We start from the raw sequence: 14,077 nt of genomic DNA, 5'->3' as shown, positions 1-14,077 counted from the left end.
TCTCAGAATTAATTAAAAACAAAGGTATCATTAGGAGGATTTTATGGGGATACTCTTCAGCATAAAGGCTTAGAAATGGGAAAGAGATCATAAAATACTGTGGTTTTCACAGGTGTGTGTCTGAGTCTAGTCTGGTTGCAGTAAGACACTGACCAGGGACTAGGAATAAAAGTTAGCTTTGTCCCCAGGATGCATTTCAAGCTCAGAATCATTGGAAATTCATCCCAGAAACAAAGTTAATATCAGACAAAAGATCAAACAAAAAGTCTATCTGGCTCAAAAGCACACCTGAAGAGAGGGTGTTTCGTCTTGGTTGAGTACCAAGTGGCCATCCTGTTTAATCCAATTATTCCCACCAAAACCATAACTACTGGCCGTGCTTTCTGCTTCCCAATGTAGTTGTGAAATGAAGAACATCAGTGCTTCATCCAAATGAGAAAACCAGTTACCAAGTTCAGGGACAGCTACAACAGTCTAAATATATCACACTGATTTTAAGTGTTGCTTTACATATCTTCTAAAAGGCAGAGTAACATTTGGTGCTGAGTGTCTCCAGCTGTCAGGCATTTTAAGTTAAATATTAAGCCTTTCAAGCTGTCTAATATTTAACTTTAAACAGAAAGAATCCAGGGATAATCAGGTTTCATGGGGGCATTTTGAGATGTGATTCTTTTTCATCTAATTTTTTTAACCCAAGAAGTTGCAGCAATACTCTGTATGCAAGGTGTACGAGGGCAGAAGGCRCTGGTCCACTGTTTCTGTTGGGAGTACGAACTACCTAGAGCTTCTCATAAGAGCAGAGTAACTCCTTTAGATAGAAAACAGGAAAATCCTCTAATCTTTTGGGGAATTTTCAAGATAAGCTAAGCATAGGGATGAAAGTATGGATAGCTTGCACATTATGTAAGTGCATATATTGTACTCACCAATATAGCAGTCTCAGTGTTCATGACCAAGGGCCTAAAAACCTGTTCTGAGAAATTATTTTTCTTTCCCAAACTTACTACTAAAGTGCAATAATAAGCAGTGACTTATAGTTACATGGTAGTTTTTACCTGACAATCCTTATATGCATTACCAGCCAATTTTAAAGGTATCTGAGGAATATTTCCCTAGTTTGTGGCCAGCAGATCTTTAAACATTGTACAACGGAAGATCAATACAAAAGTCAGCTGGAACTATAGGGGAAATTAAAAGACCAACAAGTAAATTAATCTCCATGTCAGTATTCCCAGAGCCAAAGGACAAAGCCTTTCTGAATGGATTCTTGGCAACGAGCAGAAGGGCTTGGGTTTGTCTGGGAACTCATCAAGTTCTCTTCTGCCTGGACTGCAAGTTAAAGGGAAAAACAGCAGGTCTATTTTGTATGTAGCTCCTGAGAAGGTCACATAACTGAACTTTTCTCCTCAAGTTTCTATTCTTAGTGTGAACTTTCACTGACTTCTCTATTGGTGCCTTGTTTGTTTGTAATTTGTTAAGTTGTAGTACATGTAGGAAGTGGACTTCATGGCAATAAAACTGAAGCCCCTGAAAAGAATACTCATGAACAGTCAAGATCTGAAAAAAAGTACATTTCCTGTGCACCAGCCACACCAACCATCCTGCAACAACATAGTGAAGTCCAGACAGAATGAATAGGAAATGACAAGCCTAGAATTACTAATAATGATGAAATGAGATCAGGCTATTCCATAGGGACTGTGTGTATGTAAAGGTATAACTCTAGCCAGCACAATAAACCTTCAAAGCACAAAATGTTAATATTCAGCAGGAAAGTAACCTAATAAAGGAAGATGCCTTCCATACCCCAGACAAAAGCATATTAGAGAGAGAGCTTGGATCTAAATCTCAATGTTCCACCTCAATCATTACAGTTATATTTTAATTACGATGCTACAATCCAGATCTTAATTGTGGTTTTGACTTATTCAAAGCTCTGTATTCGAACTTCTTCCCAGTTCTGCACTACCTGAACTAAGTAATTATTCTGGGAAATAGCTGAACCCTCTGGCATAAGCCCAGGCCATGATAATTGGTTTACATAAATTCCTACAAAACAATTCTGAAATGTGCAGTTTTCGCTGCTATTGCTCTCAGTCAGGGTGGTCCAGAATGTCAAATAAGGAAATCAGGACCACATGGGTATAAACTGTGTAGAAAGCAGTTTTTCTACTGTGTTTCTGTGTGGAAAAACCTATGTTGTACAGATATCATCTCAGAGCTAAAATCGGATTTTGATAATGCTGGTCCATACTCTGTGCTTCAAGACCGTTCCCAAGAGTTCCTGTAACATCCCACAATAGCACCGTGGCATTAGTCAGAAGCACCCTGGAGAATGAACTTAAGAGCCAAACATCTAGAGTTCAGGGCAAAAGTGGGAGAGACCCAAGAACAGATTTAAACAAACAAAGTCTTTCCACTGTAACCCAGGATAAGAGCAAAGGCTGAATAGCATCACATATCAGAGCTAGTAGGCAGGACTGTAGGCAGAATTTCTGCCTTTCCCTCTAATTTAGTAGTATGTAAACATATTCTCTCTGAAATTATCGTGTAAATCGTGTTTCTGGATACTTTCTTCTGTTTTCATTCCTTGAAATGGATCACACAGAATTCCCCAGAGCAGCTAAATAAATGAATAACTGGCATCCTTGATGCAATAACTGTCTCAGATCATCCATAGGGTCATGTTCCTTATTATTTACACCTATCAAGGGATTTAAGTGCATGTGGACCCAGACACGTCCTGCAAGACCACATGATACTGATGTTCTGTTTAAGCTTTTCTTCTAGATGCCGCAGCACCCTTTCAGAATAACCTTGTACATTGTCCTTTTCCAGTGGCCACAAAATATAATACTGAATTATACCGCAAAATAGATCACTGAGATCTCTAGAGCAGGTGCTTTGCTTCATGTCAAATACAAACCCCTTCACTTCATACAGAGATATATAAAAAAATTATCTTGAGACACATCTAATTCAAAACATTTCAAATGTAAGACGTAGGCAGTGAAGAGTAATTAGCAAAGTAAAAGTTGTGAGAGAAGGGACAACTCTAAAATACAAGGAGAAGATAAAGGCTACTTAATGTTTCGTGGTATTTAATATACAGCTAGAAATAAAGAAGACAGTAAGCTTTCCTTCTGTCCTGCTTTGGTTTATATATTAACGTAAGCAAGCTTTAGGGGTGCTGTGATGTAGGAAAAGTAAAATTCTCTGTTTTAAAATCACTCTGATGCACCACGACCTCCTGCTAGTAACACAGATGGCTTTATCCTGGTTGCAGGCAAAGAGTTCTTTTACTGATTCTACCTAAATTTTTAACAGCATCATTATCTGTTTTAGAAGTGGRCCCCTATTCAAATCCTAAGCCAAAATGGAGGTGGGGATTTCAATATATATGGAAAATTCTGGCCTGCTTTTAGTGCCATGCCTTTTTGGTGAATGGTGCCAAAGCTGCAGATACAATACAACCACCTTTAGAGTAGGACAGCCAACTTATAAATCTCATATAGTTGGCTTTGTCTCATCTGCTCTTGGCTTCCTGCCATTCTGGAGGCTGTTTGAGGGAAAATGGGCTGAAGAACTGAGGAAGTTTATTTTTGACAATACATTTAGTCTGCTCTCAGACATRCCTGGGACCAAAGCAGTCCCAAACCAGCCTCAGGTCTGGGGAGTGAAAAGCAACTTTTCAGTCACCTTTCGCTCCTTTCACAAGTCCTGAGTTTCATCAGATGCAACAAGAAAAGCTCTGCTCACAGCTTTTAAAGAGTTAATGTAGCTTTGAAAGAGTCCTTCTGTTGTTGGCACCGATATCTTTCTAGCTAGAAATATTCTGCTTGTTTGCTTTGACTAAATCACACCTGAAAAGATATGTTTAAACTAGGAGAGAAGAGATACAAATTGATGATTTTGATCAGTTAACGAAAGGACTCAGAAACATTCCCAAATTTAGTTCTTTCCTTCCTGGAAAATGTCTATCTCCATGGTGCACAGGAAATGCATTAAAGACGTAATAAACACTCATAAAAAACATATAATGATCTAACATTTAGGAGCAGTGTTCTTGTTCATTACCATAACCTTCTGCTAAATTATCACTACCAAGATTGCTCATGGGCTCAAAAGGTCATGTTGTTTTTTGCTGTTGAAATCATGGAGTCTGGGAAACAACTGTGTGTATATCGCTGATAAACTGGAACAAAGACAGAAGAGAAAAACACTGAACATATAAGAATGCAAGTAAACCAGCAGGAAAGGAGGGGAGGGGAAGAATCTCACAGAGAGTTATTAAAAGAACAAAAGAATAAAATCTAGTGCATTTGTTTTCCACGGGTTCAGGAAGCCCGGTCTTTAAGCACCTACTATAAATAGAATGTTCTAATCCTTCATCAAAGAGGGCACTAGTCTAAACCAGAATGAATGAATTTTAGGTAGAATCTGGGAAGGGAAAGATTTCCTTCCCCTTGTAGTAGAAGAAAGATCTCTTTTCTGAATCCTTGCAGAAGAGATATTCCATAGTGTAAGAATTGGAGAGATAGGACACAAAACCTGGAACATGATGTTTCTATACTGAGAGATCCCTGGCAAGAATTTTGTTAGAGGAYAGAATTAGCAGATATCTAATTTAGGATGAATAAGCTGATTTTGAGAAAGACAGTCTTGAATTTATCACATGGCTGACCTGAAAATCCTCATACAGTTCCCCTCTGAGGGAAGGCTGTATCTTAACTGGATAAACTTTGAAAAAGCATTTGATAGGGTCCATAGGGATATCATTTAGAAAATAATGGGAATTTCTTTGAAGTTCTGAAAAGGACCATTTACAGTCATGAAAGCTTTTTATACACAGTTTCAGTATAAAGTAATCCCAAAGAGCCACCCAGGATAAAAACAAATGCAAAATAATGGAGACTTCCATGGCCACTGAATAAAATTGACCAAATTCAGGGGRAAAAAGTTGTAAATTGGTTCAAGAGAGCTCATTAGAATGACCCCAAAGCCATAATTCTTTAGGCAAGACAGCTTTGGCTAAAAGCTTAACCAGTGGCAGTGACACAGAGTGATTCAGTGTTTCAATCTGGTTCTTTACTTCACCGGTTTGTTCAAAACAACACAGCAAGGAGGTTGAAGAGGTGTGTCTCCTCAACCTACCTAATGAACTGAGTACCGAAAGGGTAACTTCCAGCACAGTCACTGAATATTATTTGGGCAGATCAAAGCCTGTACACATCAGTCAATAAAGGGTTATGTTAATCTTTAAGGAGTAACAACATCCACTAGCAGTCAACACATTGCATTTCTGGGAAAGTGTTTTACCTGTGACATGAGAAATTACAACAAGACGTGAGAGCCTCTCCCCTCACGAAGAACAGGACCCTTCCTACCACTAGGATTATCAAGCAAATCTTGATAACGAAATCTTAGATTTCTACATTCACACWGCACTATGCTCTCCATAAAGGAGCTTTCAAAAATGGACCTCCAATTCAGATTAAATGGGTTCGCCCAAAGACAGACCATTCTCCAAGTTCCTACAGGTCACCCATGTTAAAATGTTTCACCATTAGTCTCTCACCATAACTATTCAACTCAGAGTCCCCACTGACTGGAAGTGACTAGGACTGCAATGTGATTTGAGTGGTAAGGAAGGAAAGAAAAAAGGCAGCGCTGTGGGGTCACTCTGCCATGATATGATCTAGGAGGATAGAGTTGTGCTAATGGATGGGAAAGTGGGCTTCAACCCTTCAGGTTAATTTGCCCCATGAACTGATGAACACCACCAATGTCTCAGGAACCTGAGCTCTCAAGATTTCAGGCATTCTGGGGTTTTATATATTGGCATTAGCATTAACACTCAGTCTGGAAACTTTTGTTTCAGAATAACTTAATCTGCTTTGGAATTTATTTCTGAGTAAACATCCTCATATTCCAAAATGAGAGAAYGCATAAAACAGAAGTAATATTCCACTAACTACAGACTTCACTACAATCCAAGTCTGTWGTCCAGTGTAAACAAGTCCTTGTTTTCAGAGAAGCAGGAAGACGACGAGCATGACATCTTTTATGGACAGCACATGAGAAGGACAGCACATGGGAGGGACATTACTGGGCCTCAACAGCACATTTGTTTGGTGAAGGCCAATATCACTGGCCCACAGCAACACATGAAATCGTCAGACAGTTGCAGCTGCACTTGGCCAACAAACAGTAGTAACCTAAGCCCAACACTGTAAATGATGGCTGATGAACTAATGTCTTCATGAGAAGGCTAGATGTTGGCAAAAGGGCATKAGGAAGACAAAATAGAAGTTTAATTAACTTAACAGGAAAGCAAAAATCTCCCAGATAAAAAGAAGAGAGCTGTTTCTGAGCCAAGTATTTAAAGGGTTCTCAGATCTTCCCAGGCCAAACAGTGTGCATGTGTAATGCTGACTTCCTTCCAGCACTCTCTGTGCCAGAAATAACTCTTCAATGGAGTATATCTCATCCGTTTACCTTTTACCAAGGCTAGTCTGGCAAAAGAAAGTAAGTGATACTTGCTGCTGACATAAAAGGCAAATGAGGAAGGAGAAGGAAGCTGCTTTAATAGTGTAGCCCATTTTGCTATCCTGCTTAAAGCACATATGAATGCTTGCTCAGTTGTAGTGGCATGAGCTAGAGAGTTAAAAAATGAGAACCAGRGGAAAACTGAATCTGCAGTGACCAAGGGGAGAAGGATAGGATTGACTGGCCTCTTCAAAATCTTTGGCATCTTCAACAATTTACAAAGACTCTTTGGCATCTTATATTGCTGATACTGTGTTTATATCTTGTTGTTCCTAGCCAGGCAGGATGATTGTGGAGACATTTACCATGAGTGTTACACCACACACCGAAATCCAAGCAGTTCACGTTGTAAGCCGAAAACACACTTGCATGTTGCCTAAAGACACAACACCCAACTCCTGACCTGACAGAGGCACTGAAGAAATCATATTGTATATACAGTTACATATTCATCCACCARCTGTCTCTGGTTTGCCTGATATGCYCCGGTACAGGATCTCAGCTTTAATTTAGAAAGAAAAGCACATTTCTAGTTTTCACAGTCCCAAAGAAAATAATCCACACATGAATAAATTGCAGTAGCTGAAATAGTGTCTGCTGAAGTCCACAGAGAACCTGAAATCAAAGCTCCAAGAAGAGTAATTACCTTCCATCGAGGAATCACTTGGACTCCAAAATTTAAAGAGTGGCTTTAGGAAGAAAAGAGACTGTCTAGGGAGCCTGCAACTGAAACTAGTTGGACAGAGAAGAAAAGACAAGATGGATTAAAAACACAAAGGCTAATGGAAGCAGAGAGAAAGAAGGGAAGAGATTGTGGAGAAGATAATTTTCCTGCTGAGCAATAATTACAACAAGAACAATTTTTGAGCAAAGTTCTAGCAATAACAGTAGCATTGTTTACTAACTAGACTCCATACTGGACCTTTTGTCCAGCCTCCCAGTGTAGAGTTCCATGGGTCCAGAGGAGAAGACAGTAGTGAATTTATAGCCTAGACTATCATTAAGGATGGAATTTAGTCCTTTCCAAGAAAGASTGACACAACCCTCCCACAGCAAAAAGAGGGGCATTTATCATTTTTTCTTTCATACGAGTCACCCCCACACACACTGCACTGCATTGCATGCATGGAACCATTTCCTGAAACATTTCAAATTTGTTTTTCTTAGGTTATTTGTGTCTACAGCCACCAGCTGGTCTGTGTCAAAGCCAGTATGTTCAACATATTATTCCATTATCCCATTAGGTTGAACATGTCCTTCCTCCCAYGAGAGCTGTTAAGAGATCAGTCCTGCAGAAGGGAGACAACTTTGGTCTCTCTCTCTATCTCCTTCAAAGTATCGCACTGTTTCACTGCTCGTATGGCATATAGGTAACTTCTTAGCTCATGGTGATGTTCTGTGCTCATACACACAAAAAATGATACCTGTCCATTTCATATCCAGCTCTCTCACTGAACAGGCCACACTCATGGATCAGGAAGCAGGGGGGGAGGAGGGGAGGGAAAGGACTCTGACTCTTAAGCGTATTTTGAGAGCCTAAAAGTATCTAAAGACAATACCTAATTTTTTTTCAAATACCAATTTCTTATATTATATTAAAGTATTGCAATATTTGAAATCATCACTCCTCCTCCTCCATCAAGATTTAAGTCATATTTCCAAAACTCCTCTCTATCTTACAAAGTTCTGGAAAACATCTCTGATTCAGGTCAATGACTTTTAAATTGAGGAAATGGTCACCTTCATTTTTGCTTGCAGGCTGCTCATGCCCCTGAGAATGGGAGAGCAGAAATTCCTGGCTGGTTTCCATGACCCTGAAGACAGCACATTCCCTGTTTGAGGAGCCTTCCCAACTCCCGCACTGGCCATAACTAAGGCAGCTTGTGTCAGCAAAGATCATTCAAAAGAGGCCATTTGAGACTTGGTGGAGATAGAAGGCATTGCCAAGGTTCCATGAGAGCACAGAGAGAAAGAGCACCACTGCTAGGGAGAGAAGAGCCAGCACAAAAACAAATGAGCCCACATCAAAGATATGTAGGATTCTCTTAGGGGAACACTTAACAAAAGACTGGCAATTATATCAGCAGTAGCTCTTGCTTCTCTCCACCCCAAGATCCAGCTCTCTGCGACAAAGACCCTGAATGAGGGACTTTTCTTCTTTTTAGACCCAATAAAGAAATACTTTTGAAAACAATACTTTGCCCCCTTCATTCACATGTCTGAMGATTTCCATTACCTCACGTCCTACATTTTCACAGAAGCACAGAAATAACTGGCAAGAGAACAAACATCCCTTCAGTCACATGGAGAGGAAAGAAATTTAACACAAGCTCCCTGGACAGATCATCTGCAAGACAGGGTCCGCCCACAGCGGGAAGAAAGAGGAGCACAGGGAATGAGTGAGTGTGGCAGGAATGTGATGCACAGGACAACAGGCTTGCAGGAATAGAGAGCTGGGAGAGCAGYGTTGTCCCATGAACTGCTAGCCTGGAGTCTCCTTGCCAAATCAACTCTAGCTGGTCAGACAGGCTCTGCACAGCACTCAGTGATGATGAGAGGGCTTTTTCTTTCTCTTTTTTTCCTTCTTYGGTGGTGTTGTAAAAAAAGGCACTATTTAGCAAAAGGCAATACTACTATGTGTCCCCCCCCCCCAACACACACCCTGCTTAATTCAACCTCCAGCATGGAAGGGAGTTTGCAAAGGCTTCATATCCATCTTTACTACCATCTAACCCATATTTTATATGTTTTATTTCACAATAGGAAGCAGCAGATCATCACTCACAAACACCTTAGCATTCAGTCTAATTTTCCCTCCATCTGAGCATGATAAGAACCACCAGCATCAACCCAGCTCTAGCCACCAAATAAAATAAATCACTCTCTATTGCCTATATAAAGCCAGACTGTGCCCTGGGAAGCTCCTCTAGCACAGCCCGTTCTCCTGAGTTAATCAAAAAATGAGTGAAGAGCACACATACMCTCCCACAAACAGCTATTGCACTCTCCTCACCTCAGCTCAGCAGAGCACACTCAGGTCCTTCAAGCAAAAGTGAAAATAWGTGCGTGAGGTCCATATGGCTCCTTCAAGAGTCACCAAAGGCCAGAAGTTTCCCCAAAAGATGGTATTCACCTCTGCTGTTGCTGAATCTCCTCCAACCATAATTTTTTATGGTCCTGTCACATAAGGATCATATATTCTTCCCAGAGAGGTGGGCAGTGATACATGAAAGCTAACACATGCACAAGCATGGAGACTTAAGAATAAGCTGATAGTAGCACATTAGGAGTGGCTGGAAAATCCTCGTTTACAGATGAGCAGAGGGGCTTTACTAGATGCTTATACTGAGAAGCAACCACTGCAAGCAGCAGCTCTCGGYGGGGCAGAGCAGCAGTGCTGCTGTTTCTGTGGGATGGGACAGTTGTTAAGGGATGCCAGAATGTCTATCTCAATATGCTGTGGCTCAGATCATGCCCAGCCTCTTTGCTAATACAAAGGGGTACAGTTTTTCATTTCCTTCCTTGCTGGGCTGCTTTTGTCACCATAAATCCAGATGTTCAGGCTTCGTGAGGGAAGAACAATTATACCACAGGGCTGCTCAGCAGTGCAAAAAAACATCAAGTCAGGCTATGGTCCTGAGGATATGCAAAAGCTAAGAGATTCATTCAGACCATGAATTCAGTGTACAAAAATACGATACACTAAGTATCACATCAACTGGTCCATGTTATCTCTGTTATTCCCTTTCACAATGCATATTTAATTTCATGTTAAATATTACAGCTCTTCAAACATGTTCCTTCTAACATAGTGTAATTTTCCACTRCAAGCAAGCCCTCTTTAGAAGCCACTACCAAACTACTTGGAAAGTTTTCTGTACACAAAGCTGTAGTTTTCAATCCAGAAAGCTCTCCTCAAGGCTAGAAGCAAAATCTTAGTGCAGAGGTTCCTCAATTTTCACAGGTACAAAGGGCCATTCTCTAGCTATGATGAAGCTTGAATTACCAGTCCTAGATGAATGTTTACTTGCAACATAAACCAACACAATAATTTAGTGGAATGAGAGAACAAAGGTGGGAGAAACAGCAGCATTATTTGGTCTTATTAAAAAAAAAAAAAAAAAAAAAAAGTGCACCTCTGATTGTCCACAGTTTCAAAATGTTAGAGCCGGTCCCTGAAGCCACAGATTAGTGGACAGAGGCTAGGAGTAGCAGAGTTGCCTGCAAATGCTGTCCATAATGATTGTGCAATTTAACCCAGCTATCATTAAGATGGATGAATGTAGCGTGCACATGTATTGCTGCCTGCATCAAGCAATGGCTAAAAYTGAGCAGAGGGGAAAGATGATATACTGCAATTTGCAAATAATTAGTATGACAGTGGCCTTTCTTCACCTTTCCATCTCCTTATTCATTAGACACAATATTCATGTCCCAGGCAATAAAACCCTTCCCAGTTTAGAATTCCTTATCCCACTCTTCTCCTGTCTTTGATTTGCTTATGATTCAGCTTCCCTCACCCATGTACGGTTGACCTATAAGTATGTCCTCACATCCTTTAATACCACCCCCCCCAAAAAAAAACCAAATCTCTAAAATAACTACCATTCTGTCTCTGAACTGTCTGCTCAAAACTCACAGCTTCCATACGGTCTAGATGAACTCAGACACATGATCAGATGAAACTTGAAGGTTTCTGTTACTCTGGGCTTCCTCATCTTATTTCTATATCTGATTTTTTACATTGTATTCTGCTTTGGTTTGTTCAGTGTGTATAGCTGCTAGCAAAGTGAGGGCCAAATTTGAAGCAAAAGAAATATTTAATAAGATCATTTCCCTTTTTATACACAAAGAGCTCAGTTTAACCAGCAGAGAACCTCTCTCTGAAGGTTCAGCATCAACCAGAGACAGCAAGCACCAAGGCTGCTGCTATTCTTGGGTCTTTCCAGAGAACAAGAGCACAATGTTTTCCATTCAGCCTATGGACTGTTCTTCCATATCACCTCACTGTCTGACCCATGRCAGATGAGACAAAGGTGTTGAAAACCACCTGAGGCCAGACCTCTTAGGGTGATTTGTCCCGTATAACAATAAGCCCTTTGGGTTCATTGAGACTTTGCATCCCATGCATATTGGGACRTGTTAGCAGTTAAGTGAAGAAAAATAGCATTTTCATGAGCTCCTGGGCCAGTGAATAGTCAAAGCAAGACAGTCCTTACTCCTGACCAGAAAGTTGCTCACCCTTTAGGAGCACCAAGCTGAAATACCTGAACCAAGATTATGTTACAACTGAGAAACATAGAAACATCTTCCCGAGCCCAATTCCAAAGTGTGGTAATGGAGAGAGAAGGAGAAGGGGGAAAAATGGAAAGCAAACAACGGGGAAGACCCTCCAAAAGCAAAAGGAGGCCTCATAAACGTGAAGTAAGAGACCACCCAGGCCTGCCCTAGGCAAAAGAGAGGAATTGCCACTCACCCTGCTATGAGCACTCTGGCAAGGCACTTTTCTGTTCAGCTAGCCAGAATATTGTCCAAGCTACATATAGAACAAATAAGGACCTGAGCTGGGAACCTTCATAAGCCCAAGATTCAGAGTGAAACAGGTCCAATTATTTGGAGACACTTTMATTCTTAAGCTACTTAGTTGCTTTTGAGAAATCCTTTGCGATTGCCCCATTCCCTTCCCACTTGACTTCTTAGCAGTTCACCAAGGCACTTMGGCTTGATGCTGAGCCAAGTAGTGTCACTGCAGGAAGGGGCAGTCTGGTTAAGACAACCAAGTCTCTGTTATTGCCTCATTTAAATGTGGGGAAACCTGCCTGAAGTAAATGACTCAAAAAATCAACAGAAAAAGCACCTAGGCTTTTACATAAAATTGAGCAGGAGGACCTTATTTCAGCCGGCCTCCCACTGGAAGAAATATCACAGATATCGCCTAATCAGGATGAACCTCTTGAATGAGTTCCCCCCATCCCAGTGGGGATCCCTCCTCTGCTGCATACCAAAGATGCAACTTCAATCCTTTCCTAATTAGGTGTTTCAGTGGAATCCAAGCCTGAAACCCTGCTCACATACAGGCTGCTGCCACAGTGCCGCTGAAACCAACGGAGCCCGTCCCAGGATGATTTAAGACCCAATGGGTCAAGGCCCTGCATAGCAAAAGAAATAATTGCGTTTCATATGGGTCCTTTAAAATGACATCTATAGGCTGATTGGCTTCCCATGTCATCTCCACCATGGCAAAACATTTAAATCTAGAGCTGAGTTGGACTGCACATTTTCAAAGCTCTGTGCACATTAGATAACTATCAGATCCTTCATTTGCAGTTTTGTTGCCTCGGAAGACACTGTCACTGCTTCACTTACGCCTTTCGATTTGCTTGCAGCTCATGTATTCTGCATTAATGGGAATAGCTGGGAACTTGAAAGCCCACGGACAGCAGAGGGAGCTCTCAGTGCTCTTTGTCCTCCTGCTCAAACATCAGCCTTAAACCTGTAGGAGTTGGCTTCTCCTGCCAACTAAAAATAAGAATAAAAATGATCCTTGGTTGTGATCAAGAGGAACGGAGAGAGGACTATACGCAGTAGCACGAATGCGCTGAATTCTTACACATGATGAGATACGCAAACCCAGGGTTAAAAGGGGCTGTWTTTAGAAGGTTATTTCCCCCACTATACCAGGAGCACTAAGTATCTCAGACAGAAGGAGGAAACACAGCTATCAAAACACAAGTTTCATCCAGAATATGAACTAAATTTAGAATTTTACTGGCATTGTGGAGACAGGAGGGAGGCCTAGATTGCTCCACTGAAGCCTCCAGTTTTGGTCCCACCATTTCTGCTATGTTCCTGGATAATGCAGTCAAAGACTCCTGTCCACCCCTGCGTGGTGACAGTCTCTCCTCCCTTCAATGTCCCCTCCGTTAGTGGGACGTTGAGCTCCTCTATAAAGTGCTCAGAGACCTACTCATGGAAATCACTACAGAAGAGAGAGGTATTCTGTGAGCTGATTCCATTTAAGTTAGTAGCTGAAAAAGTTTTGTAAATACCTAACATCAAGGGACTAACAAGAAAAGAGTCAGGGTGAAATGTCAGTTTATGCTGTTGAAATGCAAGGCAGATGCTTCCTAGTCTGTTTACCATGACATCACCAGTGGTYTGGATGTCTGCAGTTATGGTACTCATGGTTTTCTAGATCTGTGAGGAAGAACCCAAGTATCTAGGCTCCAGAAGATACCTTTTCTCCACCATGTGCAGTGGCCTGCTCAACATGCATGCACAGTGACTACCCCAACTTTTTAAATCAACAGTCTTGCTCAGAAAAAACAAGCCCTTTGGACATCCCTTTTCTGCTGCCAGGCAAGCAGGAGGAAATGCTACACATAAGTGGAAAGGCTCAGGGCTGCTGCTATTTCCTGACTCCAACACCAAATGAGAGCACAGGACTTTGTGATCTAGGAGAATAATCCCAAAGAAAACCATTGTAGCAGTCAAGCCGCAGGCCTTCCCTTTGCTTCAGCAACAATGC

Source organism: Rhea americana, unplaced genomic scaffold (assembly GCF_003343005.1).
Source record: "Rhea americana isolate MKP2758 unplaced genomic scaffold, rheAme1 scaffold_227, whole genome shotgun sequence".
NCBI lineage: Eukaryota > Metazoa > Chordata > Aves > Rheiformes > Rheidae > Rhea > Rhea americana.
This window is presented reverse-complemented; position numbering follows the sequence as displayed.